Below are 16078 nucleotides of genomic sequence, written 5' to 3' on the forward strand. Positions count from 1 at the left end.
AAGTGTACTTTCATTCAAATTTATATCCAATTCAGCCATATGTGCTGCACATAAATAACTTTGAATATATGTCATTTTGCTTGGGTAAAATGAATATAATAATATAAATTCCCAGAAAGACAGACTGAAATGTAATTGGAAAAGACAGGAGAAAAGAGGGGAGGATGGAAAGACATAATTGAAAAAATAGGAGAAAAGATGTAGAGACAAAGAAACCATGCCCACAGAGATGCCTGTGCCACAAAGGCATGTATGCAGACACAAAAGAAGGAGAGAGGGGACCAAGAGAGAGGAGAGTGTCAGAGAGAGATGAAATATCTCTGGAAATGCAGTGTCCTTTGTTGTGGTTTTTGGTTTTGGTTTTTATTGCTTTTTTATATAATTACAGATTTCTCAGGGATCTCAGTTTTCAGTATTGATTGATAAGAAAGATTCTAGTTCTTTGAGAAGCCTCTGAGAAGTTGAGGTGTTAGGTGCATGGCTCGATTCTTTCCCTCCCCAGGGAGAAATTGAGAGCTGAGGTTTTCAATCACCAAGTAATATTCTATACTGTGGATACAGCACATTTTGTTCTATCCATTCATCAGCTGATGAACACTTGAGGATGTTTTAGCTTTTTTATTATTATGATTAAGGCTGTTGCAATCATTTGTCTACAGTTTGTTGTGTGCATATGTGTTTTCATTTATGTTGCATTGATATTTGAAATAAACTTGCTAGGTCATATGTTAATTCTATGCTTAACATTTTGAAAAACTGCCAGAATTTTCTTTAAAAGTGTTGCACCATTTTATGTTTCATCAGCTATGTATTAGGGTTCCAATTGTTCTACATCCTTGTTGACCCTTGAAATTGTCTATCTATTGGATTATAGCCATCCCAGTGGGTGTGATGTGATTTCTTATTGTGAATTTTATTTGGGTTTCCTCCTGATACCAATGATGTTCAGCATCTTTTTAAATACTTATTGGCCATTTGTATATCTTTTATGGAAACATTTATTTAGATTATTTGCCCATTTTTAATTGAGTTGTCTTTTGATTCTAGAATTTTCTAAATTCTTGTATTCTGGATACAAGTCCCTAATCAGATATATGATTTATAATTGATTTATACCATTCTGTGTATTTTCTTTTCCCTTTCTCCCAATTCTCAGTTATGCTGAACTTTTTCTTTGCTTGTCTTGGGTTTTTTTATTGTGAAAGTGTGAAAGTTTCTCAGTCATGTCCAGCTCTTTTGTGATCCCATGGACTGTCATCTGGTCATGCTCTTCTGTCCATGGTTTTCTTCAGGCAAGAATACTGTAGCCGGGCATGCTCCTCTGTCCAGGCAAGAATACTGGAACTGGTAGCCATTCCTTTCTCCAGGGGATCTTCCCAACCTTAGGATTGAACCTGGGTCTCCTGCATTGCAGGCAGATTCTTTATTGTCTGAGCCACCATGGAAACATCTTTTATTGTGAGTTCTCTTTTAAAATATTTCTATGAGAGTAAGTATAGCCTGTCTGAAAATTAAGAGGAAACCTTAACTAAAATTGGATTTGGGAAGGCCTGTAAAGGGAGCTCTCATGCCCCACCATTTATCCTCAGTTACCCCAAACAGGAAGTAATCAGGCACTAACCTCAATGGGGATAGATGTATATCAGTTCAGTTCAGTTCACTTCAGTCGCTCAGTCGTGTCCGACTCTCCGCGACCCCATGAATCAGCACGCCAGGCCTCCCTGTCCATCACCAACTCCCAAAAAGGAAGGACAATCATTCTACTTTCCCAGCAGGAGTAAAGAATACTTTCTTCTTGTCCAGCAACAAGTTCAAGCCAAAGGAAAATGCCTAAGCTCAGACTTCATCTGAACTTTTACTTTCTTTCAATGAACTTTCTTCTTTTTACTTACATGACTTCCTTTGCTTATCTACTCTCCTCACTATCAAAGCTTCCATGTGTATCTCATAGTATCTTTCTGGCAGATGAGCCTTTCTACCTGACATGAATTGTTTAATAAGCCAATTAGATCTGCAAATTTACTCAGCTGAATTTTGTATTTTAACCAGTGTTTCAAACCACAGTTTTTTCAGTGAACTCTTGTGTTTTCTTCTACCAAATACCCAAGCCTATCACTTTGAAGTTGCATGTTAAAAGAAAATTCTCACCTTGATGTTTCAGGACATACAAATAATTTGATGACAAGACAAACCCTTGTTAGGGAAGCACTTATTTTCAACTCCACTAAAAATCAAGTTTGAGAGACTTTTTTTTTTTTTTTTTTCTTGCTGTCTGCTTCTGCTGGGCAAGCTTTCTACTGATTTTCTCTTTTTTTTCCCCCAGACTCTGAGCTCTCGTTCAAGCGAAGTCTGAGCCATCCCTGTTCAGGCTCAAAGTCTAGTCCACAGTGCTCTCCCAAATTCAGTGTTACTAGCAGGCTCTGGGCAGTGTATTCTATAGATGTTCTCAAAGTAGGCAATGGTTCCATGTTGGTGTATTTTCCTGGAATGCCATTCAAAGTTCAAACTAGAGTTCAGGTGTGAATTTTTTTTAATTTATTTTAAAAATCATTAATTTAAAAAATATTTTAAATGATTTTTGACAATTCTATATGTTTTGTCAACCAAGTGACTGAAGAGCTCGAGCGATTTATACTGATAGACCCAAAAATCTTACATAATAATTTATGAAATGACATATAATTCCATCTACCACTGATTGTATACTTTACCTTGCAATTAGTTAGGATTCCTTTCATATCAGGTGTGCTATATTGTAGGACTGAGATATTTTTGTTTACTATGTAGAAATAGAGTTGAATATAATTCTTATGGCAAATATTCTTAAATTATGATATATAACATAAAATCAAGCAATGTACTTCTTTTTTTTAATTGACATTTGAAAGTCAAATCACACTTGTGAGCATGTGGTTTCAAGGCTGCTCTTTGTAGTTCTATTGAAATTGTCCTTCCATTATTTCTTTTTCCTTTCTGGTATTTATATTCACTCTGTCATCTTATAGTAACTATACTATCAAATTTATTTATTTTTGTTCTTTATCTCATTGGTTCAAGAGGTTGAAATTAAATTTTTGCCTTTGCTGTTATCATTCTTTTAATCATGATTTATTCAGGGTACCGCATTTATGGTAGTAGTAGTTAGTGATAATCATTAGCAATCTATATTAAAATAATCTCTAATAGTACCACTACATATTTTTATATTTATCTCTTCACTAATAAATAAATATTGAATATATCATAAAGTATTTAATGACATTATATGTCTATTTTGCTGCAGATAACTAATTATCATTATGTGCTATACCAGCATTAACTGTGAATTTAAAGCATTTTATCATTAATTTTTTCTGCACCAGTTATGATTTAAAATAAAAGAGTAAAGCCATGTATTACATATAATATATTCAAATTTTGTTAGCCTTATATTTGAAAGCTGGGTTATTTATACAATTCTAAAATCTAAAAATTCTATGTGGAGCTAACATTTTGGATCCTTAATTTTTACATGGCCTCTCGCATTTTCTGATTTCTCAGGGTGTAAATAATAGGATTCAATAAGGGTGTGAATACAGTGTAAAATACAGCAAGGACTTTAGTGCTGGCAAAACTCTTGAATGGCCAGGCATAGATGAAGATACACGGCCCAAAGAACAGACTGACCACAGTGATGTGGGCAGACAGTGTGGACAGAGCTTTGGAGAGGCCTCCCGATGATCTTCGTTGCACAGTGGCCGGGAGGACAGTGTAGGAGACAAGCAGGAGGAGGAAACAGATAAGTGACAAGAGTCCACTGTCAGCAATGACAAATAATTCCAGGGTGTATGTTTCCACACACGCAAGCTAAATCACAAGGGGAAGGTCACAGAATATGTTGTCTACAATGCGGGGGCCACAGAAAGGCAGGTTTACCGTTAATACCATCTGACTCATGGTGTGTATAAAACCAATTGTCCATGAGAGTATAACAAACCCGTTCAGCAACCTGTGGTTCATGATTTTCCTGTAGTGCAGGGGTTTACATACAGCCACATATCTGTCAAAAGCCATGGCTACCAGAAGAGTTGCCTCAGCACCTCCAAACAAGTGCATAAAGGACATCTGAGCCATGCATCCCCATATAGAGATAGTCTTGTGTTCAGTGAGCAAGTCTCTGATCATCTTGGGTGTGGTGACCGTGGAGAGACACATGTCCAAAAAGGAGAGGTTTCCGAGGAGGAAGTACATGGGAGAACGAAGGGTGGAACTGCATGTCACTGTGACCACAGTGAGAGCGTTTCCCAGCACAGTAGCCCCATAGATCAAGGAGAATGTCACGAAGAAGACAACCTGAAGTTCCCATCCTGCAGAAAATCCTTGCAAAATAAACTCAGTCACTACAGATCCACTTTTCAGATCCATTTACTCAACTCAAAAAAAGTTCCAGAAGTTTTTTCTTATCTCAGATATTTTCAAGAAATGATTAGTGCCTGCAAATTAGAGAAAATAAAGTGAAAATAATGTTGTTACTGTAGGTTAGTCTACAGAAGTATACAGAGTGGATCCTGAAATGTTGACTGTTTACCTGGGGAGTACACAGAGGACAGAAGCACACTAAGCCTTCTATGAAGAGTTGTGCTACATGAATAAAATGTAAATGAGCATAAATATTACTATTGACACTTTTGTGGCAGTAAATGCAATAATTACATGCACTATGGAGAAATGACAAGGCTCGATAACTATTAAAATGAAAACCAGCTATAGTTTGGGAACCATTGCCTTTGTCACATGGATTTATCTTTTTTGCTTCCAGAATTATATTTTGTTATTTTTTAAAACTAAACATAAAGGTTTCTATTGTAAATGCTCCTCTTAATGAAAAACAGACTATATTTTTCACATAGTTCCTATGTTACATAGAATTTTACAACCCCTGATACAACTAACAAAAGAAAAACCTGAATATGAAATTAATTCAATTAAGCAGAAATTGATTAAAAAGACTTATACTGGCCTTTTACTTTATTTCAGAGGGAAAGATGGCATGAATTTAAGTTGATGACTTTCCCAGTGCTTGTGTCTCTCATTCTTCTTCCTGAGCAAGTCTTCTCAAAATATTTATTTCTGCACTTCTATTATGAATACAAAGGTAACATAAATGAAAGGAAAGAAATTATTATATAGCTTAGACAACAACATGTATTGGTAAAGAAACTTTTATTCCTCTTGAATAATTAATTGCCAATTAGATTTTATTACTTTCACTAAATTTATGATCTACTTTGGATAAAATTGAAGGTAGAAAAATAATACATTAGCACTAGGAAAGAACTTTCTAATCACTTTTCTCCACACCTTATTTAGTAAATGAAAAATCAAGGTCTAGGTAAGTAAGTAAATCTCCCCGAGTCCTAAAGGCAAGACCACTCCCAAGAATGTGTAGTGAGTATTAGATGAGATAGTGTATATATAAGCTCCTGGCTTGGCACAGAATGAGCACCGAGAAGGCGTATATTGAGTCAGCTATTCATGAAAATCCAAGATTAAAGCCTGAGAATAATTTATATAAATCCCTATTAGAAAAGTAATAAACCAAGGCTTATTTTATTATCAGATATGAACAATACACATTACTTAATGTAACAATTAAATATTCTCTTTCCGTTTTGTTATAGACATTTTAAGAAAACACACATAATTTCAATATAGATGCATTTTATATTTTTTAAAACCTATGCACACTTATCCTAGACAAATCTCAAAAACTAAATAAAAGAGACCTAACAGAAAAGACCACATGTTATATAGCTTGCTTTATATGAAATATTTAAAAACAAAAATCCGTAAAGACAGAAATTATGTCAGTAGTCCCCGTGAGTTGGGATGTGAGTGCCAATGGGCACTGCTGATGATAATGACTTAACATCAGATTGTGGTGATAGATACACAAATATATGAGTATAAAAATAATCATTGAAATGTGTACTTAAAAAGGGTAAATGTATACTATGTGAATTATATTCAATAAAATGTAAACCATTATACATTTTTAACTTTTATTCTTGTTAAAATTTTGTGCTTGTAAATTATAGAATGGAATTGTAGCATGTATGTTATCATGTGACCAGTCCAGGTTCAACACATAAATTTTCCTCTGTTCATTTCTTTGCATTTGTGCTTTTTTAATAAAATTCTTTTTTAGAAATAAAAAATAAATAAATAAATTTAAAAAAAATTATAGTTTTCTAGTACTGTACAAGTACGTCAAGTACTTGTCAAGTACTTGTCAAGGCTGTGTATTGTCACCTTGCTTATTTAACTTATATGCAGAGTACATCATGAGGAACGCTGGGCTGGAAGAAGCACAAGCTGGAATCAAGATTGCTGGGAGAAATATCAATAACCTCAGATATGCAGATGACACTACCCTTATGGCAGAAAGTGAAGAGGAACTCAAAAGCCTCTTGATGAAAGTGAAAGAGGAGAGTGAAAAGGTTGGCTTGAAGCTCAACATTCAGAAAACAAAGATCATGGCATCTGGTCCCATCACTGCATGGGAAATAGATTGGGGAACAGTGGAAACAGTGTCAGACTTTATTTTTGGGGGCTCAAAAATCACTGCAGATGCTGATTCCAGCCATGAAATTAAAAAACGCTTACTCCTTGGAAGGAGAGTTATGACCAACCTTGATAGTATGTTAAAAAGCGGAGACATTACTTTGCCAACAAAGGTCCATCTAGTCAAGGCTATGGTTTTTCCAGTGGTCATGTATGGATGTGAGAGTTGGACTATAAAGACTCCTGAGCACAGAATTGATGCTTTTGAACTGTGGTGTTGGAGAAGACTCTTGAGAGTCCCTTGGACTACAAGGAGATCCAAACAGTCTATCCTAAAGGAGATCAGTCCTGGGTGTTCATTGGAAGGACTGATGTTGAAGCTGAAACTCCAATACTTTGGCCACCTGATGAGAAGAGCTGACTCATTTGAAAAGACCCTGATGCTGGGAAAGATTGAAGGCAGGAGGAGAAGGGGACGACAAAGGATGAGATGGTTGGAATGCATCACCGACTCAATGGACGTGGGTTTGGGTGGACTCCGGGAGTTGGTGATGGACAGGGAGGCCTGGCGTGCTGAGGTTCATGGGGTCACAAAGAGTCGGACCCGACTGAGTGACTGAACTGAACTGAACTGCTCTCTTGAATATGAAGGATTTCCAGGTGCCTCAACAATTAAAAAATCTTCCTGCAATGCAGGAGACCCTAGTTCGATCCCTCAGTCAAGATGAGCCCCTGGAGAAGGAAATGACAACCCGCTCCAGTATTCTTACCTGGAGAATCCCAAGGACAGAGGAGCCTGGCCGGCTGCAGTGCATAGGGTTGCAGAAAGCTGGACACTACTGAAGCGACTTCGCACTTTAATACGAATATCCTGTAGGGACTTCTCGCTCTTTCAGATTTATTTAAAATCTCATTGTATTAATGGTACGTTTTATACAGAGATTTTCTAAATATCTAGTTTGTGTCTACCTAATTCTACCTTGCCAAATCCTGCTTCAACTGTCATTATATATGCATATTTACTTGTTCTGCCAACACTTGAAGCTTGATCCCTATTCTGCAGAAAATATCATGAGTTTCTAGGTTTTCCATTATTTTCAATGATAGTATGAATTATCTGGATACTCAGGGTTTACTTTTCTTAATTTTAGTCATGATTCCTAATCACATCATCTATTGTCATATTTTACTTTGCAATATCATTTTGAGAATATTTATCTTTTAAATTTTCATGGAAATTGTTGATTATAGCTCATTGTGAAATAAGGATGTGATTTCATATCTTAAAATCCATAGCCTTTTCCTTTCAGCCAATACAGGAGTAATTAAAATACCTTTTTCAGAGTATGAACCTTCTAATGAATTAGCTCTCTGTAATATTTTCACTTACTTGTTCTAAAGGCACAGTATTAGGAGCAGCATGTTCAAGGGTTTATTCAAAATGACAAATCTACTTTTCACTCTCTGTGATTCCCTTCATATGGTTCTGGGTACTATTTTAGGCCTGTTTTATAAAAATGTGAACCACCTTGGAGGCAGACTTGTTGGATCTCTGGGAATCCAAATTTCAGTGGGAGTAGTTAAATCACTGAGGCAAGATGTTCACACTTAATTTCTGATCCTGGAATATACTGTCACTCTCCTGTCATTTCCTGGAGTATTCAAATTTTCCTTTATTCTCTTGAATATGAGGGGCTTCCCTAGTGGGAAGTTGGAATGATTAAAATAGGCATGAGAGTGTTGGTTGATTGTGATATAGTAAGTGTAGACAGCTTTGATTTAACACACACTTTATTTTCCTCACTTCACTCCCAAGAAATTTTCTTACATTCCTTCTAACAACTCTGCAGTAATTTTTGAGATGAATAATCGAAAAATCATTCTGTCCATCAAAATATTAATATAAAAATTGATCTACACATATTGTATAAAAGCACATCTTATGTATATGTTTACATGTTACGGTAGAAATTTTTAAAGATAAAATTGAAATAAATTATGCTAAATTATTTAAAATTGATATTCATTAATGATTAATCATTAAGCTAACTAAAGTATAGCTATTTTCGTTATTCAGGTATCTTTCTATGAAATTTTGAGAGAATGTTTATACTCGGCACAAAATAGTTTCATAATCATTGCTGTGTGCTGTTGTGCTGTGTGCTCAGTTGTGTCTGACTGTGACCCCATGGACTGTACCCTGCCAGACTTCTCTGTCCGTGGAATCTTCCAGGCAAGAACACTGGAGTGGATTGCCGTCTCCTCCTCCAGGGATCTCCCCGACCCAGGGACCAAACCTGCGTCTCTTGCATCTCCTGCACTGGCAGGGGGATTCTTACCACTGTGCCGCCCAGGAAGCCCTTTCATAATCATTATCTTTCTTAAAATAAAATATAATAAATTCTTATTTTGTAAGGTGTTGCTTTTACTGAAATAATCATATTGATATTTCTGGTATACTCTGCAACACAGGCTTCAGAGTCTGTTTCAATAACTTGACAACAAGGGCTGCCCTGAATAACTTTTGAATTGGTTGACATCTCTGTTCCTAATCTCCAAATCTTTATTTAATTCTAGTCAAATTCATCATTTAACCCATGGTTTCATACAGAGTTTTTGCATAGATTTTGCTTTTTTGCAAGAGTCATTGTAGTTGATGGGAATTTCTCATATACAAATGTTAAAATCTCCCATAGTCTTACAATAAGCGAAATTCCTTTCCACAAGATTTAATTTATTCTATCACTATATTTGCAAACCTTAGAAATGGTTTGTGTGTACCTTTCCATGGTGTTTGCTGATAAGGAATGCATTTTATTTATTGTCATATTGCTCATCTTACCATTTTTACAGAATAGCAGAAAAACAAGTATTTTCTCAGTGGAATGTGGCTTTGTTCATTTGCTATTAATAAGAAACATTCTAAAACACTTTCTATTACATTAAGTGAAAATTTTAAAGCCTTCCATTGATTATTATATGACTATTAATATTTCAAAGAAAATTATCACTAGTTTCATTATGACATTATTGGAAAAGGTGTTTGATATATTTTCAATCTTATGTTTATTGAGGCTTATTTTATCTCCTAACTTGATATCAACCATAGAGAGTGTTCTATGTGCAATTGAAAAAATATGTGCAATTGAAAAAATGATGTAATGTTCGATAAATATCTGTTAAGTTTTTCTGTTCTAATCTGTCATTAAAGACCAATATTTCTTTACGATTTTCTATCTGGAAGAATATCTGTTGATATAAGAAGTGTGTTAAAGGTCCCCTACCATTATTGTACTGTGCTTTTATGTCTGTTAATATTTGCTTTATGTATTTAGGAGTTCCTATGCTGAGTGCATAAATACTTACAAGTGCTATTTCTATTTTGAAAATAAATGATTTTCATTTTTACAAGATGTAATACCAGTCAATCTTGTTTATATTCAGGTTAGCAAATAAGGTATGAATAGCTGCAAAGAGATTTTTAATATTTTAGTAAATTAACAGAGCACTTGATCGTGTAACACAACCTGTAATTTAAAATTGTATTTCATTTAATCATAAATTTCTGATTTTAAAAGCAGAAGATAATCAGCAGCTTAGAAAACAACAGAGAAGAAACAAAAAATAAATTTTTAAAGAGAGACAGGGGACATAGGAGAGCTACTTGGGAAGTGTGGTGTCTCAGTGGCATGTTTACTGGATGACTTGAAGACAGAAATACAAAAAAAAAAAAAAAAGTAGCCATGAGGTTGTTCTCTGATACCTGTTTCTCCTGCACTACCCTGCCTTTTCAAAGCTTCTGCTCCAGCCGTGTCTTCCATGATTCAGACTTGCTCGTTGTTTCCTAGCATTCCAGAAATTTATTTCTCTTTCTTCTATTTTAGTTCCTAAATTTATGTTATCTTAAACTTAGAAATATTTCATTACTCTGCAATTATTCGCTTGTTCTTGTTTATTTCTAGCTGAAAATTTTGAAGAAAATATTCCTCTGTAGTAGCATTACACTGGTTCAATTCAGTTCCATTGCTCAGTCATGTCTGACTCTTTGCAACCCCATGGACTGCAGCACGCCAGGCTTCTCTGTCCATCACCAACTCCTGAAGCCAGTTCATGTCCATCAAACTCATGTCCATCAAGTCGGTCATGTCATCCAATCATCTCAACCTCTGTCATCCCCTTCTCCTCCTGCCTTCCATCTTTCCCAGCATCAGGGTCTTTTCCAATGCATTTTCCTTTGAATCAGGTGGCCAAAGTATTGGAGTTTCAGCTTCAACATCAGTCCTTCCAGTAAATATTCAAGACTGATTTCCTTTAGGATTGACTGGCTGGATCTCCTTGCTGTCCAAAAGACTCTCAAGAGTTTTCTCCAACATCACAGTTCAAAAGTATCAATTCTTTGGCACTCAACCTTTTTTATGGTACACCTCTCACATCTGTACATGACTACTGGAAAAACCACAGCTTTGACTACAAGGACCTTTGTTGGCAGTGATGTCTCTGCTTTATAATACACTGTCTAGGTTTGTCATAGCTTTTCATTCAAGGAGCAAGCTCCTTTTATTTTGTGGCTGCAGTCCCCATCCACAGTGATATTGGAGCCCAATAAAATAAAGTTCATCACTGTTTCCATGGTTTCCCCGTCTATTTGCCATGAAGTGACAGGACTGGATGCCATGATCTTAGTTTTTTGAATGTTGGGTTTTAGGCCAGCTTTTTCACTGTCTTTTTCACCCTCATCAAGAGGCTGTTTAGTTCCTCTTTTCTTCCTAATATTAGAGTGACTATTACCTGCATATCTGAGGTTGTTGATATTTCTACCAGCAATCTTGATTCCAGCCTGTGAGTCATCCAGCCTGGCATTTCACATGATGTATTCTGCATAGAAGTTAAATAAGCAGGACGACTGTATACAGCCTTCACATATTCTGTTCCCAGTTTTGAATCAATCAGTTGTCCCATGTAACGTTAGAAATACTGCTTCTTGTCCTGCGTACAAGTTTCTCAGGAGACAGGTAAGATGATCTAGTATTCTCATCTCTTTCATGTCCCCTAAAGTCAGGAATAAGACAAGAGTACCCACTCTCACCACTACTATTCAACATAGTTTTGGAAGTTTTGGCCACATCAATCAGAGCAGAAAAAGACATAAAAGGAATCCAAATTGGAAAAGAAGTAAAACTCTCACTGTTTGCAGATGACATGATCCTCTACTGAATAATAAACTGAAAAAAAATTTTTAAAAAAATTTCCACAGTTTTGTTGTGATCCACATAGTCAAAGGCTTGTATTGAAATAAGCAGATCATCAAAGGAGATAATTTAGTATAAAAAAAGAACCCGATATACCACCATTCATCATTGGATCTTGATTGCCAACTAAGTTCTCAATTAATAATCTGAACATTTTAAAATAAATAGAACCCCTGGGATACGTCTTATTAAATACTTATATTTATTTATAATAAAATTGTGACCCAGGATTTGATTTTCCCAAAAAACTTGACAAATTATCTTGTCAAAGAAAACAACTGAAGCTCTTTCTCATCATATAAAATAACCCATGTCTTTAATGATTAGTTTTCTTCAGTTTGAACTGAGAAGTTCATATAATGTTCTAAACTATGTTTTAATTTATATAAGATGGTCATTTATGGTAGTCTTAGTGCTTGGGAAAAGGAAAGAATAAGGCAATAAGTAATTTACTAGTGAATTGCATCTATTTTTTCTGAAAAAAAAAAAAAGAAAACTTGAAGAGGTATTAATTTTAGTGCACTGCTAGTTTAATTTTAACATATAAGGCAAAATTAGAGACAAATATAGCACACAAAAATGTCCCAAAGTAGAGTATATTAGAAAAATAAAAATAAAATTTCTATTAGGACCAGTAAAACTAGAACTCCTCTCTGTCACACCTGCTTTTACCATGGAAAATGAATTAGACATTGGCTTTAAGAGCTTATAGCTGCATCCCAGGAGAAGGAGAAAAAGGTTTTTGGTAAGAAAGCAAATCAAGATATTGCTCTATTATAATTAATATTATTTCCATAAAGCATCCTCAGAATTTCTTTTATTAACTATTGAAAGGATACCATCCCAAATAACTTTATTTGATATTTTTGCCATTTTTAAAGCCAGTCTTTAAATTCTGTTATCTACATGATAAATAATTTATAGATGTTAAGTTGAACCAATCTTAAATGTATAGTTTGAAAATTTTGTTTTCTTGTGCAGGCATCTATGAAACTACCACACTTGTCAAATTTCTAAATAAATTTTTTTCACACCCAAAATTTCCCTTCTACTGCTTTGCAATAAACATTCACCAGCAGAGATAAGGACTATTCTCATTTCCCTCACGTAATATCAGTTTTGTCTATTGTTGAATTTCTTTTAAATAAAATCTTACAATGTGTATGCTTTTGAGTATCTTCTCCCTAAAATAACAGTCTTTTAGAGATGTATCCAGACTGTTTAATGTACAAGTTTAATTTTTTTAAATGTATTACCGAGTTTTATTCCACTGTGTAAATGTACTATGAATGTAACCTCATCTTGGTATCCATTTCTCAGAAGACCTAAATTAACATAGTTGGTACTGGGAGTGGTCTGAGAAACAGATGAAAATGGGGATTTGTAGCTGGCTCATCACCTGGTGGCCAATAAGATTCCACTGCAAATGGCAGGGTTCCCAGGTGGCTCAGTGATAAAGAATCCAGCTGCCAGTGCAGGAGATGCAGGTTCAATTCCTGGCTCAGGATGATCCCCTGGAGGAGGAAATGGCAACCCACTCCGGTATTCTTGCCTGGAAATTTCCATGGACAGAAGAGCCTGGCAGGCTGCAGACCATGGGGTCATAAAGAATTGGCTCTGACTGACTGAGTGAGCACACATTCACTCAGGTGGTAGATGGGACACAGGCCCTTGCTTAGTGCAGTTGGCTGATGGCTAAATATTTCATGGGTGGTGATCTGGGAATTCAACCTGTTGGAAAGGAATGCTATTGCAGGTGAATGATTCTTTTATTTGGAAGAAAGAGAAGAGAAATTCCTATAAAGAGTGCAGTTGTTTGGTTATTGTAAGTTGTATTGATGCCTTGAAATAAAAAGAAACTGAAAGTCGTTAACTAACAAACATTAAAGGTTAGGTGTAAGGATTTAAAAACTCTTTGGTAGTTTACAAAGAGTTCCTTGTCTCCTGAGTAAGTAGACACAGACAAGCAAGATACTGAAGATCTAACAGAGTTACACGAGTATACCTATAGAATATCCTTCACCTTTGAAACTGTTAGTTACTCAGGAGTGTCTGACTCTGCAACCCCGTGGACTGTAGCCCGCCAGGCTCCTCTGCCCATGGAATTCTCTAGGCAAGAATACTGAAGTGTGTTGCCATTCCCTTCTCTAGGGGATCTTCCGCAGTTACACGGATCCAAAAAAGTACAAACACTCCAGGCATGTGTATCACGATAAGGTCAGAGCACTGGTTGGGAAAACTTTAAAACCCTGAAGTATGGAATGAGTACATCTGGATAAATGCCCTGATAGACTTTGGTTCTACAGATTCCTCAACATCAGTAAGAGCTAGAACTTTCTGCTGCTCAAGGAGCTTCAGAGGCGTCACTTCTGCAAGGAGATAGGTCATCTTTTAGGCCTGGACTAACTTCCTCTTCTGCTTAATAACTGAAGTAGAAGCCCAGCATAATCCCTGGGATACGCTGGGCCTGATAAAAATGAAAGAGACTATATACTAAAGTAATTATGAGATTTTACTGTCATGTTCTGGCAGGAGCCGTGAGACTATTATTGAAGGGAGTCATGAGACTGTTACTGAAAGGAGTATTCATGCTACGCTCTCTTCATTCCAAAGGGAATCTTTATGACAGTTACTTTCAATTCTCAGTCAGGCAAATCATGAACTGTTTCATTAGTGTCAGTTTCTGGAGATTTACCTTGCTTCTTTCTTTAGAACGTCTTTGCCTGGTTCTCTGTTGATTCTCTGCATTGGTCTCTAAACATTAGACCGTGCAGGCACCTCTCCAGTCTTCACAGATTGGCCTTGTACAGGAGGAGGTCCTCACCAATAAACCTGAACAGAGGTTCTGGAGACCTCTGCCAATGGTTTCCCTCCTCAGGAGGAAGCATGCCTCTTGGTAGTGATTTTTGTTTTCTCACTCTGTGGACAGATCGTGGTGGGGTATGTGGTGAAGCTTTGGCGTCTAGAAGCCCAACCTGCTATCCCCATTCTCCCCCAGCACCTGGACTCTATCAGAACCATCACAGCTCCAAGCCTGGTGAGATAAGTACTAGTTCTTTGGGAATCCTCTGTGAAGTTGGGATGCTAGATCCGTAAATTAACTCTTTCCTTTACAGGTGGAAGCTGAGAGCTGGAATATTTTATCCACTCATTCTGTGCTGAGTTATGGAGAATCAATTATATAACTGGTCCAGCTAACTGCCTCTGTCTTCCCCCAGACAGCCAGACTGTGACAGACCTGTAAGAGCTCCAATACTAGCAAGACCTGAATCTCCTTGCCTGATTTGGTGAGTCTGATTTTTCATTCTCCAGGGGTAAAAGAGATTTTCAATTGGTTTCAGGGTTCCCACAAAGAAAATCTGTTCACTCAGTTCAGTTCAGTTCAGTTCAGTTCCGTTCAGTGGCTCAGTCATGTCCGACTCTTTGCGACCCCATGAATCACAGCACGCCAGGCCTCCCTGTCCATCACCAACTCCCGGAGTTCACTCAAACTCATGTCCATCGAGTCAGTGATGCCATCCAGCCATCTCATTCTCTGTCGTCCCCTTCTCCTCCCACCCTCAATCCTTCCTAGCATCAGACTCTTCTCCAGTGAGTCAACTCGTCGCATGAGGTGGCCAAAGTATTGGAGTTTCAGCTTTAGCATCAGTCCTTCCAATGAACACCCAGGATTGATCTCCTTTAGAATGGACTGGTTGGATCTCCTTGAAGTCCAAGGGACTCTCAAGAGTCTTCTCCAGCACAACAGTTCAAAAGCATCAATTCTTCGGCGCTCAGCTTTCTTCACAGTCCAACTCTCACATCCATACATGACCATGGGAAAAACCATAGCCTTGACTAGACAGACCTTGGTTGGCAAAGTAATGTTTCTGCTTTTTAATATGCTATCTAGGTTGGTCATAACTTTTCTTCCAAGGAGTAAGCGTCTTTTAATTTCATGGCTGCAATCAGCATCTGCAGTGATTTTGGAGCCCAAAAAAATAAAGTCTGACACTGTCTCCACTGTTTCTCCATCTATTTCCCATGAAGTGATGGGACCAGATGCCATGATCTTCGTTTTCTGAATGTTGAGCTTCAAGCCAAACTTTTCACTCTCCTCTTTCACTTTCATCAAGAGGCTTTTGAGTTCCTCTTTGCTGTTAAATTGGTGTGTTTATTGGAGAGCAATGGACCAGGGATTCCTCCTCTCATGTTGCTCATGTCACTCTTAGCATCAAGTAGTGAGGTAAGCTGTGACGTGAATGAGTCTTGAAAACATTGAAGAGAAGCCAGTCTAAAAAGACCAC

General features: G+C 36.8%; 1 pseudogene; it reads right to left on the bottom strand.

The window, feature by feature from the left end:
* Nucleotides 1–3474: 3474 nt before the first annotated feature.
* On the bottom strand, nt 3475–4404 carry LOC148776874 (olfactory receptor 4L1-like; annotated as a pseudogene).
* Between the last annotated feature and the right edge of the window lie 11674 nt (nt 4405–16078).

This window comes from Moschus berezovskii, chromosome 9, assembly GCF_049115385.1.
Source record: "Moschus berezovskii isolate FMDL1 chromosome 9, NW_MosBer_1.0, whole genome shotgun sequence".
NCBI lineage: Eukaryota > Metazoa > Chordata > Mammalia > Artiodactyla > Moschidae > Moschus > Moschus berezovskii.